Raw genomic sequence first — 18,580 nt, 5'->3', positions numbered from 1 at the left:
TGTCGTCGGCGTAGATGCAATGCTTGGTGTTGGAGTCGAGCTTCTCCAATCCTCTCGCAACCTCGATCATTACCAGGTTGAAGAGGAGTGGAGATATCACTGAGCCTTGCGGCGTGCCCACACTGCCCAGCGTGCGCTCCTCCAGCTTCTCGCCTCCGACTTCCAGCCGAGCCGTGCGGCGCGTGAGAAACGATCTTATGTAATCGTAGGATCTTCTTCCTAGACCAAGCTTCGATACCTGAGCCAGGATCGCCGAGTGCTTGACTTTATCGAATGCGCTCTGCAAATCCAGGCCCAGGATCGCTCTGTTGTCGTTCTTGGGCGCACCTCCGGGGGGGTCCAGGATTTCTCGTTGCAGTAATATCATGGCGTCTTGGGTGCCGAGCTTGGCTCGGAACCCTAGCATGGCGTCGGGGTAGAGTCCGTGCGTCTCCAGGTAGCGGCTCCATCGGGTGTTCAGGACGTGTTCCAGCGCCTTGCCCACGCATGACGTGAGCGAGATGGGTCTTAGTCCCTCGATGCCCGGTGGCTTGTTGGGTTTCGGTAGTAGGACCCTTTTGGTGGTCTTCCATGCTTTTGGTAGTTGACCCTGTCTCCAGCATACGTTGTAGTATCGGGTCAGGGCTGCGATGGCCGCGTCGCTTAGGTTGCGAAGGGTTTTGTTGTTCACTCTGTCTGGCCCGGCTGCCGACCGGCAGTTCAGATCTTGTGTTGCTTGGCGGACTTCCCATTCTTCAGGCGACGCCTCCCACGTTGGTAATTATGCACAGGTGATGGCAGCGAATATCTTGCCTCGCGAAATACTTCGTCCGGCATGCCGTAGCGGCCATTAGCCCTCCACGATTCATATTTCGCCCTGCGAAAAGAAGCACTGGCTTCTGATTCGGAAGGGGACCTGCATTTTGTGTCAGTACCGTTGTCGTTTGCCGACATTGTTAATACGTAGTGAGGAGCTCATCTTTCGGGGCCACCATGTACGAAGAGTGCTGTGCACTTGCACCTTGCATCTTGATTTGAGCATTTTTGATTGATTCAACTGCGACTATATTGCGGAAGCACATTCCAAATTCCTTTTGTGAAGAAATAAGAACAATTCCTAGAATTCCTCAGAAGCATTTCTTGTGCGTCTCTTCAAATAAAATAAAGATCTCAGAATAAACCATGGCCAGTCCTCACTGCATAGTTATTGGGACGAACAACGATACTCACTTAAAAAGCAATATAAATGAGGAAACAATTCCCTGAAAGAAATTTATCCGCGTTCATAAAAAGCAGTAATCAAGACTGCCCGACGTCTCATGTGGGCTTCGAGTACCTTGATGCTTTCGCCTTAACTCCGGAAATATCCGGGTCACTGCAACTAGGCACCTAGGTACTAGGTGCTAGGTAAGACAATAGTCGCAAAAATCTATTATCCATCACGGCTTTGAAAAATGTCGAAGAAAGAAATATAGGCATTTATTTCGCGTCAAAGAAACAGTGCTATCTGTGCCGAGCACAAAAAGAAACAGCTCGTGCACTGTTCACCGGTTAGCCCATTTAGCGGAAACTAAAAAAATTATGCGCTAAGATATTTTTATTGTATATCTCATTGCGTCATCTATTATTGCTCCCAAGTGCGTATCCGCTTTTACAGGAATGTAAAAAGATATAAAATGCCGATGTACGAGTTCTGTCGTTCCCAACCTCTACAGAAAGTGAATTCAAGCATCATGTACAGAGGTCAAAACTTTTTTCAAGAACGCTTAAACGCGTGGCTTTCGATACGTGCAGTGCAGTCTGCTGATAGCCACTGGCGTGACCAGTGAGATTAGGGGACGGCGCTGCGGCAGCTGGGCAAGCGAAAGCTATTGCTCATTCTTCCTTATTCTGGGGAGCGAAGTCCGACGCCGAAGGTTGCTCAGCACACCCGCCGCCAAAGCCTATAATAAACAATATCTCACGCTGATAACCAGCGCGGCCTCGTGTTTGCCTTTGTTATGGTTCCGGTGTAAAAAAAAGTTGAATGTGGGGCGGGCATGGCCATTCTAACGTAGGATATGCAAGAAAGGTGTAAGCATAAGTTGATGCAGCTGATAAGTTGAGAAGTTGGCGCCTGCGCATGCGTGCTAAAACTTCGCCGCGCCCGTATTACAGGTTTTGGGGAATTTCATAGCCAACGCTTATGTTTCCTCCTTTCTTGCACAACCTACGTTAGAATGACTGTGCCCGACCCACATTCCACTTTATTCTATATCGGAACCATACCAAAGCCGAAAACAAGACTGCACTGTTGATCAGCGTGAGATGACATTTATTGTAGGCTTTATCGGCGGTCGTGGTGAGGGACTTTAGGCGTCGAAATTTGCTCCTCAAAATAAGGAAGCATCGGTCATAGCTTTGACATGCCAAACTGCCGCAGCACCGTCACCTAATCTCGCTGGCCAAGCCGGTGGTTGTCAGCAGGCTGCGCTGCACGTTTCGAAGGCCAGGCGTTCGCGCGTTGTTGTTAACAGTTTTGACCTCTGTACAGAAGGTTCACGAAACTTCGGCGTTAGAAGCAAAGTTCAACTTTCTATTGTACCGATTGCCACGACTGAGGACTGATTATGGTTTATTTACAAAGCCAGCATGTCCCCAGAGAATATGCGACACTTAAAATATGAGCGCTAGACAGTCATCCTCTTCCTCCTCACCCTTTAAGCGTCTGCCGCTTCTTTCTTGCCTACCAGCTATATGCTAAAGCGTGACGTCAAAGCGTCCATTAAAGGCGGTAAGTTCAAACTGGCATAGGAGGGTAGTTGCAAGATGATGCAAGTGAGGAAGTTTAGGAAACAGTTGCACGAAGCGATTCTTCTCATCTCCGCAACAGCTGTGAAAAGTATCGCCTAGTGAATCAAGCGAACTCATTAGAACCTTGCGATTTGCCTAGTGAGCATTGGCACATTGTCAATGGTAGCTAGGTGGCCATTGTGGACAACCGCGACAATGAGTATTGGTAGAGCGAATTATATACCAAAATTATCGTACTAAAACATGATTTCATAATTTGGCTTAATTGAGCTCTCCCGTCGTAGAGGGTCTTTAACGTTTTTGGTGGTTGGCATTTATAAAAATTAGGCGCAGGTTTTAGAAATGACTTGCGGGCGTCTTCACCATGAACGTTAAAACACTAATGCTATTTGTAAAAACTTATTGAAACTGCAAAATTTGCCCTAACACATATTTTACACGACACGCTAAGCTCAGTCTGCAACTGATACCAAACGAGAAGGACTACCTAATAGTTGATGACCACATTTTTTCTTACGCAAATATGGGGATGACGTATGCTTCCTGACAATTTTCGGTTCTTTGGTTCTTTCGGTTCATTGCTACATTGCTCACAAAACACCTTTTTTTACATAAATACAAAATAAAGAACAAGAAAACCCGGGCCCTCCATCATATAGAACCTTTTATCAGAGCTAGAGTTTACACAGGGTATAGTAAGAGAACACGAGCCTTCTATGTACCTTTATATTTTAATAAATTTCTTACAGACTCTTCAGTGTCTTCAGCTAGCAAACTGAAAAAGCGTATAAATTATTCGGTGGAATCAGACATAGAGTAGTGTGTATTGTCACTCTGTAATGTTATTTCAACTGTGGTGTATTGAATGGCCTGTTCTTTTACGTGTGCTCTCTTCTTGGTTGACACTCATGAAAATCATGGTATTAGTCATTCACTTCTCCTATATGTTTAGTTATGTAAGTGCTTTTTCTTCGTTATGTAAGTGCTTTACTGCTCTTATTTTTATTTTTATGTGCACAGTTCATGCACAGTTTTGTTATTCAATTGCACTGTCATTTGCTTTCTGTCTATTGTTATAAGACGATTGGGTGATTGATGTTTGTGTGACCACTGGGCTGCCCCGTCCTCATACAAGCTCCTTCGAGTGCTTCTGCGGGAAGGCAAGAAAAAATATTGTATAATTAGTGAAATAAACTCAACTTCAACTTCAACTTCAACTTCTTGTGGAGCACCAGAACTGTATGTTTTGTTGTTCGGAATACTTGTTCGTAAGTACTTTCATAATATTCAAATGATCTAATATTGTATTCCTACCTCTATGCGTAAAATATCGTCGGATGATAACACCGTGTAAGCGTTTTGATACAGAATATATCACGGCTGGCCAGAAGGGCTACATGGTCGGAACTATGCGTAGGTGTTGCCCATAGGAAGGCCGTAGCGGCGCCCGCCGCTATAAATGCGTGATCGGTGAAATCCAGCAGGCGTCTGCGGTCCGGGTGACAGGCAAGCAAAAAGACCCTCATTTATTTCCGCACGGATTAAAAAGAACCAGCTTGACGGCAGCGATACGTGGTTCCATACATGCATCAGGCACGCTGACTCAGCGCGTCATAAAAGCTCCTGCGCTTCGCAGCACGGAAATGCTATGTCTAAATGAATACAGCTTTTGAAAATATGGCGCACATGTCTGAAACAGAAAAAAAAATGGAAGTGTTTACCTGAAGTACTTTCAGACGCATGAACTTTCGACATGCTCTATCGACACTGTTTCATGATGTCATGAAGCTAGATACTGAAACTCAATGGACCGAGCACCGTTGATTGAGGATAAAATTTAGGCATTTGGATCATTCGGATTCCCTCATGGAGAAGAGATGACAAATGAACGATGCCTTAGGAAAGGATTGAATTTTTGCTTACACATTGAGGTATACCTCGCGGGAAATGCTCACAATGATGACTGGAACTTCGACAGAAATACCTGCTTTGTTGCCTGTGATAAACTACGCTGTAAGGCTTAGTGTTTAGCGTTATGGTTTGTTAGTAGAAGGAATACGTACAAATAAATTTAATAATCGGCATGTCAGACGAAAGTTCACTTCTAGGTTTACGTTTTCGTTATACGGAAGACGTAATTCGCTTATTTTTATTACCGTAGTAAATGTCGCTATTTTGTTATTGAGCTGTTATTAGCAAATTGGTATTGGGTTTGTGGGCTTGCGTTCTTTCGGTTCGTTTTCAACGAGATATTTTTCTTTTAGAATGTTCAAAATATTTTAAAAACTTAGTAAAGGTCTCGAGAAACTTCGAATAGTAACGACAGCGAAGTGTCTTCTCATCTCCACATATGGACGCAGCACAAATTTATGCAGCGTGCCACCACAACCCGTCTTCCGAACACCGCAGTCTAGGGCATTGAGGTAGAAAATCAAGGCAAAAAGATTTAGTTCGTGCCATAAATTTAGTCTTAGCCACTATTTTGGAGTTTCCTGGATGCTAGGGGCGACGAACGAAACTCACCGGAATCCTGCATCCCATGGCGACACCATCGAGACTTCTTGAACAGCTGGCAATAAGCCTTCCTGTCCGGTTTCTGATAGGAAGTAGACACAACAAGTGCACTGTCATGTCAGACTGCATGACGGACTACGTATAAACAGTAAATCTGGAAAAGAAAGCTATAAAAAACCTGCCAATATTTCGACCCCTCATTTGGAGTGAAACGTGAGCATTTAACGTCATAATCCCGAATCGTTGAATGGTGTTTACACGGCTGGCAAAGGAGTCTTACGCTACAGCCACACCGATCACACATAGGGCACGGCGCACTGGCCCCAAACATGTAAACTAACCGAACGCCTCAACAAAGCCATTTCGGATGTTCTCTTTCTACGTCGACGTTGGACGGATATTGCTCATGGCACAAAATGCTCCTTAATAGAGTAACCAAAAAAACTACGGCTATTACTTTATTCCAGCTTGCCTAAGCAAGACAACCGACTTGGAGGCATGATTTTATGAAGCGTGTGTAGGAGGCATTGACCGCAGTGTCAGCATCGAAGGATACTTGCAACGTGCTGAGCAGCTTGCTCGCGTCGGTACAACACACCACCAGAAGCTGATGGGTGCTGAACAGTACAACCATCTCCGCCGATGCGCAGGGTATCACCCCGGAGATCACGCGTTCGTGAGCATGCCAATTGAGATTACCGTTAGCCGTACCGTTAGCCCAGAAACTAAACTGGCACATGGCCACATTAACACAGTTCCCAAGCCATCTGTTGAAGCCGCGCAAAACAATACCAGGTTTTCAAGCATGAAACGTGTGGGCTCAACAACGAACGTTACAAGAGTACGTACCCACGTTCCTACCATCAACCTAAGAGGACATTTAGGCGTGACGTAATGTGCGGCTAGTCTAATTGCACATTATATAAATATTTTGCACAAAATACTCATGTATGCAAAAGCCCGTGTTTCTAACAAACGCTTTTAAGACGGAGAACACAACGCCTTCACTGCGACGAACTTCCGCCAGCTAGAGCCATAAAGCTGTGGTGGCGCTGGGGGTTTCTGCTGGTCTGGCATTAAGAAGAAATTGGTTTGATCCCCATCCACAGCGAAAACCAGCTAACTTGCTGTTCAGCCAAGTGACTATATTTTAATTGTACTTGCCCCGTCAGACTTTTTGTGTGCCGTTTCTTGCTGATGAATGACGATTCCGGATCTTGAACCCGAAATTGAAAATGATTCTTTCGTGTAATGAAAGTAAAGTAATCAAGTTGAAAACTTTGTGCCGAAATTCAAGTTTAAAACGATGTTGCGTAGAGCTAAGTTGAAACGAACTGCGCAGACGTAGTTCCGCACTAAAGAGATTGGAGACGCAGGTACCGCCATGGTCCATATAATTAATAATTAAGTCAGAAGCAACACTTTCTACGAAACAATGCAAAAAACGAAATTTCTTATGTTTCTCTGCTCCTAACAGCGAAGCCTGGCATCAAAGAACCACCACTTTATCACCGATTACTTTATCCTAAATCACAGGTTATGACAACTACTTCACCACAGGCGCACGTGAGCGAGCGCCTTGTGAAGAATGCCCGGCGTAGTCCAAGCTTGTGCACGGGCAAAACAAAAGCAAAAATACAGAGCGCACGTGCCAGTCAGCGTTTGAGAAACAGCGTCGCCGCAAAACAGTCGTCTGCTCCTGACGTCACTCGTTTCGCGTTGCAAGGGGCAACCACATACTCTGATGAAACCTGCAGGCCCCGCGGGCACCGTGGCTGGGGCCGCAGAGTACTCTTCGACAGTGTGCCTCGTACATGGGGGATGGGGCAACCAAAGAAGATCCGGACTCTCAAAGAAGAGGCGGCTTGTCAGGAAGCCCATCCCGCTGTAAGGCTAGAATACATTTGCCCAGAACAAGCAGCAGAATAATAAGTAGTGCAGGTCTTCAACGGCGAGGGAGTGCCAGACAAAGACAGCGGCGGATAATAAAGTATAGGGAGCTGGCCGCCGTTGTACGGCACCACCGTCGCTTTGGCGAACAGCGCCGCCTGTGCTCGTCAGTGGAATGCCGGTGGCGGTCCGCGCAGCGTTCTGTGCATGGCTTTCGGTCGTTCTGCTGCAGTGCGCTTTGCAAAGCGTAGATAACCACAAGGACATTTTTTTCAGATCTGTAAATCCTGATTGTGGAGGTAACTTTTACGAGGCCTGCGATGTGTGTGATTTACCCTCATACTCAGTAATTAAAAGCAGCAGACGACGCTCAATGCGCCATGCTGGAAGTCATGCTCGAAATGCAAGTCCGTTCCTTCATGCAAATATTTCGTCCCTGTATGCAGCGTGGCGTATCGAGAAATAGATTGCAGCTAAATGCTCCTACAAATACGGTGTCTGCCGCCGATCTAAGAACGCTGCGGCGCTGGCCTTAGGCAGTTGATGACGAAATGGTGTCGTGTACAAGAGAAAGACAAAGTTGGAGACTGCCTTGTAACATTTACGTCAAAACGGAAATTGTGTGGACGATGCTTTCGTACCTCTATTAACTACGGTAAAAACGTGTTCAACTTCACAAAAATACGCTTACTGCAGTCATCGGGAATGGTTTACAGAGCAAATGCTGCATAATAGTAGAGCCTTAGTGCTTGTCGTGGAAAAGCATTGCTTTAAAGACTTGCAATGGTTGCTGCCTGGGTGGTGACTGTTTTTTCAAGAAACAATTCTTGCGTGGCTGAAGGACCAGAGACAGGAGGGTGCGAAAAACCTGTACTCAGTTCAAGAACTGAATGCTGAGGTCGTTTAACAAGCTGCCACGTACGCTTGAAAACTCATGCAGTGGTCCTCCATCTAACAACGATGATGGTTCATCGCAAAACTTTCTCGCGTGGTTTTTCTTGGCTGCCTTCTGGATTTACCCTTTGACTGTTTGAGCTTTCAAGTGCACCATCACGCAGTTTGGTCTTGATCGCAGCGTCTTTGACTTTGACCATTTCCCATCAGATTTCACACGAAGAAAGTATCGCGTTCAACCATCGTCCTTGTTAAGCGGAGGGATGGATGATTTTGCTCCTGAATGTTCGCCCTTTCATGCACCTCACTACAAATCCTTACTACTTCGAGCGTGTCGGAAATGCGTCTGTGCTGCAGGGCTGAGTTTGATGCACCCCTATTTTAGGCAACTAGTCGCGCCTTTTTGGTTTCTTAACAAGGCATTACATGATTTTATAGGTGCGCGGAGAAGAATACTTGCGAATTAAAAACCACAGGCTGACGTTAACCCTGCCACATTTTTTAACTATCAGCGGTAGCCTTTTCTCCACGCATGTGGTAAAATGGGAAGAAGAGGAAAGATGGTCTGCAGCTTGGGCTGTTGGGTGGTTGGATAACTTTGGCTGTTGATAAAATGACCACTACAGACATGGGAATTTCGCTTCGGCCCTCAGGCTGCCATGCTGTCACAGGGTCAGTCACCAAAACCGAAGGCACAAAGCTCTTGGTTACAGAAAAAAACCGTAAACTCCCACGGTGTTTCCACAGCCGCACGGTAATCGATCGCCTAACGAAGTGCCTTTCTCTTCAAAACACAGTTATCGAGGTATCCCAACATTAAAGTCGGCATGAAAACCGTAGTCATTGAAATCAGTGAAGATAATGTAAAGTGGTAGAAATGAATACTAAAATAAATCCATTTATTTCTACTCAGATTGCGCGGACCCGGGCACAGAGCGCTGCAAAAAGCGCTCATGTCAATGTAGCCGATCCCCAAACATACGAGTCTCAAACACGTTTACACAGCTGTTAGAGCATTTAGGAAGAAATGAATACGAATAATAGTAGTTTTATTCGTGCTCAGAACGGGTGGAGTCAAGCCTAGATCGCTGCAAAAAGCGCTCATGTCATTCTCACCCGTACCGAACTTTAAAAGCGTCCGAGAAGCTTGCGTAGCCGTTATTGCATCGAAGCACGCAACACATCTGTCTAGGCTTCCTCTCAGCGCACATACCCGCTCACAGCACCCCTACAACATTCAAAGCACCAAAGCAAACACCGCAAAAACAGTGGGAGGCTGTGTAGTCCAATACACAAGCTTATTCCAATAACGAGGGGAACACCGAGTGGTGGCTCCACCCTTCCAGCTGCCCGGTCCCTATACGAAGACTGAAGAGGGCACTCTGCAAACAAAGCACTTATATACTTTACTGTGCGTTTGATGCGGTCTTCTGCTGACGCACGCCATATATAAACAAGGGGTAAATGGTTCTGAGTGACATATATTTTGTAAGCTAGGCTTCCTAAAACACCAATTGAAAACTTCCCCTTCTAACGTGAGGCCCCTCAGCTGTTCTACTTTCATTACAGCTATGCTGGAATATCCCTGTATAGTTTGGGACCCCTACACTAATAAAACTAATAACACTGGGCACGGCGGCACAGCCAGTATGCGGTGGTCTAAAAAGCCGTTTGTGTTCCTTCTACAGTTCCTTGGATTGCTGGGCTCCCTTTTTGCCGAACCTTCCGATGTGCAAGTGGGAGATGCACATGCGTTGCACACCGCGACCAGCTTCATTTTGACTTGCCGGTCATCAACTGCACACCCGGACCACCTGCCTCTGCAGCTATCAGCCACGCGTGCATCACTGATACCAGAAGTCGTCCAGGCGGCGCCGTTGCGGATTCCGGCTATATATGAGCGCCCTGTTCACTCCTCGCCCACTGGGCACGGCGGCACAGCCAGTATGTGGTGGTGTGAAAACCCGTTTGTCTTCCTTGTACAGGTGAGCAAACGTTACGGAAAATGCTTTCGATCAAGCGACGCCTTCTTACTTGTGCTGCCGTGCCCATGGTCTTATGGTGTGTCTTATGATTATTCTGGCTTGTTGCGACAATTGCTCCTTCTGGGCGGAGACATTGAGGCAAATCCTTGTCCTGATTTCGCTAAAATTGCTAAACAGCTAGAAAGTGTAGCTGCTGACATAACCGACATAAAAAAAAGCGACTAACTGATATAGAGAAAAAATTGGACGCTTTGGCGATTCTGGAGGACAACGTTGTTTCTTGCCAAACTAGAGTAGCTTCTATGAGTACCCTAATTCAGCAACTTAAAAAGCAAGTTGATCACCTCGAAAAACATAGTAGAAGATCAAACCTAATAGTGTGCGTCTTACCGGGAAATGAAAACGAGACCACTCGAACATTTTGTCAACGAAGAAGTAATTCAAGACATACTGAAGCTTGAGCCAATTAAGGTTGAGGGCGTCCATCGAATAGGCAGGCCAGCACCAAACAAAGTTAGACCAGTTATTCTTAAGCCACAAGACGCAAACGAAAAGATCTCAAGTCTTAAGCAAGGATGTAAGCTGAAAGTTCCATATTTCTCAATTGGTGAAGAGTTCTCCCGTAGAGTGTGAGACGTCAGACGTAAACTGTGGGCAAGTTCGAAACCGAACCGCGTCAAAAAAGAAAAAGTGTCGTTAGTTTTCGACAAACTATTCCTCAATAGCAACGTTTACACTTGGGATACCAAAAAAGATGAACGCATCCTTCTACGAAAAGACGACGAACGAAAGCCAAATCGTCCAGTGACGAGGCAACAAGCACAGACACTAAATCACGCATCGTGAACAAAAATATTCCCACGAGGCCAATCAACCAGAAAACCAGGAGCACCCCTAACAGTAAAGCGAACCCAACCAAAGGAAAGCAGCTGCGCCTGTTGAACCTGAATGCTTGTAGTCTGAAAAAGTAAAACTAAGCAGCTTGAAATTATCTTACTTCAAAATGACCCGCACATTGTCGTAGTGACAGAAACTTGGCTCCGAAGCGACATAACAGATGATAGTCTTTCCCGAGTACTATTACATAATACGTAAAAACAGGGCTTCCAGAGGCGGGGGCGTGGCCGTTATTTTAAAGAAAAACATACAGGCCGTTTTGTTGCCTGATATCGACGAACTTGAATGCTTGTGCATAAAGGTTTTGTGTTTGGGGTACTCTTTTGTTCTTTACGCGCTTTACAGGCGTCCTGATTCCTCGTTGGAATAATTGATTGATTGTGGGGTTTAACGCGCCGACGCAACGCAGGCGATGAGGCGCGCCGTAGTCGAGGGCTCCGGATTAAATTTGACCAGCTGGGGATCTTTATCGTGCGCCGAAATCTCGTACACACGGGCGTTTTCGCTTTTAGCCTCCATCAGAAAAGCGGCCGCCGCGGCCAGGAATCGAACCCGCGACCTGGTGCTCAGTCCTCGTTGGAATATATAACTAGACTTCGAGGGCACATGTCAAAATATCTGAACAGCAAATGTTTCTGATTCCGGATTTTAACCTGCCAGGGATTGACTGGAAACGATTGATGGCTGGTTCAGAATTTTTGGAACACACAAACATAGTGTTTATTATCATGCTTACACATAACCTAATACAAGTTGTAAACGAACCAACTCGTGTGCAGGGCCTCTGTAGTTCTCTTTTGGATCTTGCATTTATTCCCCGCGATTTTGACAAGTATTCTGTTGCAATAAAACAAGGAATATCTGACCACCAGTTAGTATGCGTTACTGTAACCCTTCTGAAGTTAAGCTCGCAAGATATGTTCACGACGCGGTGTTTCAAAGATTACTCGCGAGCTAACGATTTATCTGTGCTGAAATATTTAGAAATATGTCTTGCTAATTTCGACGGTGATGACGTTTGCAAGCTATGGGACCGGTTTAAGGACATGTGCCATTACTGCCTTGACAACTTCATACCGAGCAAGTGCAAAAAATTTCACAAGCGTAAACCCTGGATAACACGTAAAATCATTCATTTGAAACGCAAATTCAAAAGATTAAAGAAGAATGCACAGCCTGACGTCATCAGAGAGATTAAAAATGCTTTGAAAACACAGTGCACTCCTCGAAGGACTACTACTTTCAAACGCTCCGGCCAAACTTCATGAAAAATGATCCTGATAAATTTTGGCATTACATTACTGACAAAAAGCAGCCTGTAAGGGAAAGGAAAGTCGATGGGGACCTAATTTCTGATTCTCAACATTTTAATCATTATTTTCACAGTGTGTTTTCTCCTGCGCGAACGTATCCACTGTTAAAGGGGTCCTGGAATACCTTCCGCCCATGCATGGATGCACATGTAACCAAATAAAGCAATGCATTAGCAATCTCCTTCCGCAAGAATTTGTTTAAGCCGTGAGTATTTACTGAGAAATCGTAAATCAAAAACCGCGCATTATCCTCGCTCCACGTTTCCACCTCCTTTCGACTTACTCTCCGCTGTTGACGGCACGCGAGCCTTGCCTCCCATGATGCTGCGCTCCTCAGCGGTGACGTACTTCCGCTATTGCGCTGCTCAGACTGCCGTCTGCTACGGGCAAGCTTTGTTGACACCATGAATCCCGCTGTGACAAGTGTGTGGCGCCCCCCAACCCTGATATTCTTTGGCCGCTAAGTTCAGTGGCCCCACCAGGCTAGGTGGGCAACATTGTGGGTGGCCGGGGAATAAACACCGCCAAGCACGGCTGCTCGCGGTCAGTCACCGTCACCACCAGCACGCTGCATGTCGTCACTCGGCTGGAGGGTACCCATACCCTCGCAGGTTCACGAGCGCGGGGCTAAATCGTGACACTGGTGACGAGGGAAGAAGCTCGCGGTGCGGCCGAGGCCACCGAGAACGCTGAGACACCGCCCCCTCAAGCCAGCCGCCATTACGCCATGCGGCTGTACGGGAGGCTCGAGCCATTCGAAGGTGAAGGGTCCGCCTGGCTGGTCTAGGAGGGACAAGTCGGCGTGTTTTTCCGGGCGAACGACACACCCGAGGCAAAAACGCGCGACATCTTCCTGGCCAGCTGCGGGACCCGCGTCTTCGCTCTCCTGCTCGACCTGCTCAAGCCGGCCACGCCGCACGACAAGTCGCTGGGTGAGCTGCTCGCGACGCTACGCTCGCACTTTAGCCCGGCTCCGTCCACGTTAATGGAGCGTTTTCGCTTCAACAACCGGAGCCGCCGAGACGGAGAGACGCTCGGGCAGTTTGTCGCAGCGCTGCGAGGGTTGGAGATCGGCTGCGCCTTCGGGGACCAGCTCGACTCGCTGCTCCGGGACCATTTCGTCTGCGGCATCAACGACCCCGCCATGCAGACGCGACTCCTGGAGCTTCCCGATCCCTCGCTGGACGACGCCGTGAAGGTAGCGCTGGCGATGGAGGCTGCGGCCAAGGACGCGGGCGAGATAGCGCGTGCGGCCGGCTCACCGTCGGCGGAGGCGGCGGTGAACAAGATGGCGACATGGCATGGCAGGTGCAGTCGCTGCGGTGGTGGCCACCCCCCCCCCCCCCTCACAGTGCCAGTTCGCGGAAGCGGAGTGCTTTGCGGGCGGAAGAATTGGGCACATTGCTCCGGCGTGCCGAGGGGGGACGACGGCGAACGGACGGAAGTAGCAGCCGGCGTCGAGCACAGGTTCCGCGCCAGCCCACGGCAAAGGAAGTCGGCGCAAGGGTAGGCGTCGGGGGCGTGCGGAAGCAGCTTCGGGTGCAACGGATAGGCTTCACGTCGTGGCCGAAGACCCGAAGATTTTCAACATGTGGCATTTGGGCACAGTGCAGCCGTCTGTGCCACCATACAGGCTGACCACGTGAGGCCTCGACTGGCAACCTCAGCCGCCCCTTCAGGAAGCCAGCAGGCAGGGGAGCCAACCACCCCAACCGCTGCCAGCACAGCACCAGGGGCTGGTGCTACTGGCGCCACTGTGGCGCCACGTGCAAGTCCTGCGACACCTGCAAGGCTGCCGGACGGTGTGGGAGTGACATAGGCGGCACCCAATGCTGCCACACCTGCTTCAACACCTGTGCTCAGGCGGAGTAAGAGACTGCGGAGACCGCCGAACCGTTTGTGGAGAAAGGGACGAGCCGCGGAGCCCCTCCCGATGATGCCTTTAATCGCACACACTTCTGATGATGATAGTGGAGCGCGAGAGAAGGATATCCACTTATTTCACAACATCCTCCCCTGCGCGACAATGAGTATGGTTCGTGTTCAAGAAATTGTTCAGTCCATGAGAGCTAATTTCATGTCCGAGTGGGCGTAAAGAGTTCAACACGTGTCGGCTTCCACCTCCATCGATGGAAACAATGCCTTGGCTTTCGTGGACCTGTGAACCAAGCTACTGCAGCCCCTTGGTGCAGTCTTTTGATTGTCCGGGTTGCATGTACTTCATGTTTCCTCAAGTTATTTTTCCTTGTTAGAACCGGCTGCACGTGAGTCGTACCCTCGTTGCGGATCTTTTCAGAGCACACGGTTCGGCTTCTAGTGTTCGCTGCTGTTTCAGTTCTACGCTTTAAGCCGGGGTGCACTGCACGCCTTCTTGTCAGGAGGTGATGTTTTCTTGGTTTTCCCAACACGAGCTGGCGTGGCTGATTCTTTTTGAACTGTGGAAAGGTATGAGCAGAGCCCCCTTTGAGGTTCTCCGTCCTGGAACGCTTCTTCTTTGCAGTTCTCTGTTCCTTTCGCGTGTACTGCTTCACCAGTGCCTTATGTTTGAACATTGGAGGACAAAGCAGGCCAGGACATAACAGATATATGCTTTTGTCATCGGCAGAGTAATCACCGTATCTATCATTTGTCAAGTAAAGCGCTGTTTCCCCTTTGCAAGAAGACATCTCCTGGAGTATCTTTGGAGTCAAGTCATCGGAGTCAATGTCATTCGGGGTTTCTATTGTTTGCGATTGCCCATTCCAGGCAGAAATCATTGCATTTCGTGCAAGGAATGCATTAAGGGTGACCACTTCTTTGTATTGAGTCTCTTCGGGAGTGTTATTTCCATCTGATGATTTGTCACTATTATAATATTTGGTGCGGTTATCCCGGTTTTCCCTATGTTCTGCTTGAATTCTATCTTTGATAATGTTCTGCTTGAATTCTATCTTTGATAAACGTCCTCAGGTTTTCTCGAGCTTTCTTTGTTTCAATTGTTTTAAGTTCAAGGTTCGCTTTTGCCACACAAACCAGGTAGTCAAAGTTGAATGCGTAGTCAAACTCGGCCTCCAGATCATCAATGTCTACAGCACCTTCCACTTCTCGGTTAATCTTGCGTAGTTCGTCATGATGTTCGGTGAATTTATTAGCAAGATCAGTCAACTCACTTATTGCTGGTCGTGTTGTCGGGAGAAGGTCTTCAACGTAGCCGATGAGTGCCGTGATGTCTTGTCTGACGATGCGCCGCCTTTCGAGAAGGGCCTCCATGGTCCGGTCCAGCGTCGTGTCGATTGTAAGAGCTGGTAACCGGGCTCAGAAGGCAGAAGTCGGCGTCGTCTCCGCGTTGGTCTTGTCTCCTGTCACGGACATCTCGGGTTATGTCGTGCAGATATTTCTTACGGCTGGGTTTGTTCAGTCTTCTTCTTTGGCTGCCCCGCTGCTCCCCGAATCGGCTCCTTCACTTTGCGGCTTCATACCCAATCTCCAGAGGTGTGAAGGTGGTCGAACAGAAGCGAAATACGCTCGCTGTAACTCACCTCTGGAGGTCCCTTCTCCCGGATTTCACGGCACCAAAATATGTGGAGAAAGGGACGAGCCGCGGAGACCCCTCCCGATGGTGCCTACAATCGCACACACTTCTGATGATGATAGTGGAGCGCGAGAGAAGGATATCCACTTATTTCACAACACCGTTACTCGCCGGAGTGACAGGTGTTTTTTCGTGTTTGTGTAGGACAAACAAACTTGGGGGTGAGGGGTGTGACAAGTGTGTGGCGCCCCCCACCCCTGATATCCGTTGGCCGCTAAGTATAGTGGCCCCACCAGGCTCGGTGGGCAACATTGTGGGTGGCCGGGGAATAAACACCGCTGAGCACGGCTGCTCGCGGTCAGTCACCATTACCACCACCACGCTGCATGTCGTCACTCGGCTGGAGGGTACCCATACCCTCCCAGGTTCACGAGCGCGGGGCTAAATCGTGACACCCGCACTCCGCTCTAGGCTGGAAAAGCGTACGAAAAATCTGGCCGCATGTGTTCGGCGGCCTGGCCTTTCCCTTTCGCAGTGTAGGTTGCTGCAGTTGGTATCGGCGGCACGTGACTTTTTATTGGCGGTGAACTCGCAGCCGCACGGGGAGGATCGTGCCCTCGTTCTCTTTGATCCACCGCGAACTCTTTATCCAAAAAGCGCCGTATCACATGTGGCCCCGCTGGTGCCGGGTCTTATTTTGCGACGGTGGTAATTCCTGCCGGCGGCATGCGAAAGAGACATTTTAAACCTATACAGAACCCGTGCACAAAATGCTTAATTATGTGACCACTTCAGCTTGGCACGACGCGTGGTGGAGAGCGGCATAGTTGACAAAACATGCTCCGCCGTGGCTCTGAGCTTTCTAGCGCATGAGCGAGCGCCATTTCTGTGACAATCTCAAACATCGGTTGCCTTGGAAACAAGGCACAAACCACTCTAGAAGCCCGTTACGGTTCCGTGATACAAGTTCAGCTCGGGGCCCCACCTCGCGACATGTGGGCACTGCAGGCGTACCACTCACCTCCATTCGGAAGTGCGAGATGCGTTTGGCATTACCGGAGGCGTTGGGGTGTGTGTTGTGGACGCCTTTGTTTCGCCCTGAAATGCGACGTTGGGCTTCTTCGGGTGGATAGTGCATCCCATGGTCTGGATTATCTTTCTCGAGCGACGTACGACTCAACCTCGCATGGAATATGTGCAGTGCGCGCGGCTAAAAGCCATCTTCGCTTGTGCACCAGAGTTAAGTGACTTGCTGTTCATCCCCGCAAACCGTGCGCGAGGTGAGTGCCCAATTTACGACGGACAGGAGGAGGCAACCCATCGTCTCTCAATCTCGGTTCAGACTTGCAACGCATGTTGTGACGTTGTGTACGTTCGAAACGCATCTCTGGATTGTTTTGAAGTTGAATAAAATGTGTTCGTCAAACCGGGGCATTCGGCTCGGGGCGTTCTCTGCGATTGCACGAAAGAAGTGCCACGAGGCTTCAACGCTTTTTATATGGAACGTACTCAGGTAAGAGACTATCCGTGTAGTGTTATGGCCGCGTTGCATTCAATACAAACGGTTAAGCATTTGTTTACACTTGTTTGGTTTGCCGTAAAATGTCCAACCACTCCGGCACTACGCTGGCAGATCAGCCGCTGAGCCTTCGCTGAGCAGACGACTAATCTCTTGCCGGAAGTGCGCGAAAACGTCGCCCCCAATAGCAGGATGTCTAGCTTATGACGAACATCTGGGAATTGATGACGTAGACGTGTGAAGATGGCGACGTCCAAAAATACGAAGGGAAGGGTGAGAAAAAAGCGACAAACTTTGCAACAAAAGTGTGAGGTTTCCGCTGCGCGTAAAAGAGTAATACTTGGCACAGGTGACGTTGACGACCCAATCTAACGATTGCGCTAGTTCATTTATAGTGTGCTCAAAACGTCTTTCAGGGCCCCTTTATTATCACATCTTGGGATTTATGACGCATATTTTGTATCTTACTCCGGTGTACTTTATATGCTGTTAAATTTGTAAACCAAGTCTTCTTGTGCTGCAGACCAAATTCCAAACGTCTTTTTACGCAGATATGCGGAACTACTTGATAAGTTTTTGGGTACAATATTTCGCACTTCTTTGTCCACAGGGAAGCTGGAAGATGGCTCTGATTGTTCCTGTTTTTATAAAAGGTTACCGGTTCAGCTTTCACAATTACCGTCCGATACCTCCCATGAATACGCCAATTAACCCACGGCCCTCAGTCTCCAGTGCCTGCGAAGCAACTGGCCACGGCGGCGGTCAGACCTGTGACGCAGCAGGGGATACTAAGAATCCCTGGACCCGGACAGGCCGCCATTTGAGTCTGAACCTGGCAACGTTTAACACGAGAACCTTTTCTAGTGAAGCGAGTCTAGAGGTGTTGTTCGAGGAATTAAAGGGCATCAAATGGGATGTCATAGGGCTTAGTGAGGTTAGGAGAACAGGTGAAGACTTTACGGTGCTGAAAAATGGACACGTTCTATGTTACCGTGTTCTAGAGGACAGAAGAGAGCTGCGCGTAGGATTTCTAGTCAATAAAAGCATAGCTGGCAACATAGAAGAATACTATAACATTAACGAAAGGGCAGCAGGTCTTGTAATTAGACTCAATAAGAAGTACAAGCTCAAGGGGGTACAGGGCTACGCCCCCACATCCAGCCATGACGACCAGGTAGTGGAACGCTTCTATGAAGATGTGGAATCGGCAATGGCTAAAGTAAAAACACAGTATACCGCAGTTATGGGAGATTTCAATGCTAAAGTAGGCAAGCATCATGCTGGA

Source organism: Haemaphysalis longicornis, unplaced genomic scaffold (assembly GCF_048455015.1).
Source record: "Haemaphysalis longicornis isolate Haplotype H1 unplaced genomic scaffold, Haemaphysalis longicornis Haplotype H1 scaffold_4, whole genome shotgun sequence".
Classification (NCBI taxonomy): Eukaryota; Metazoa; Arthropoda; class Arachnida; order Ixodida; family Ixodidae; genus Haemaphysalis; species Haemaphysalis longicornis.
This window is presented reverse-complemented; position numbering follows the sequence as displayed.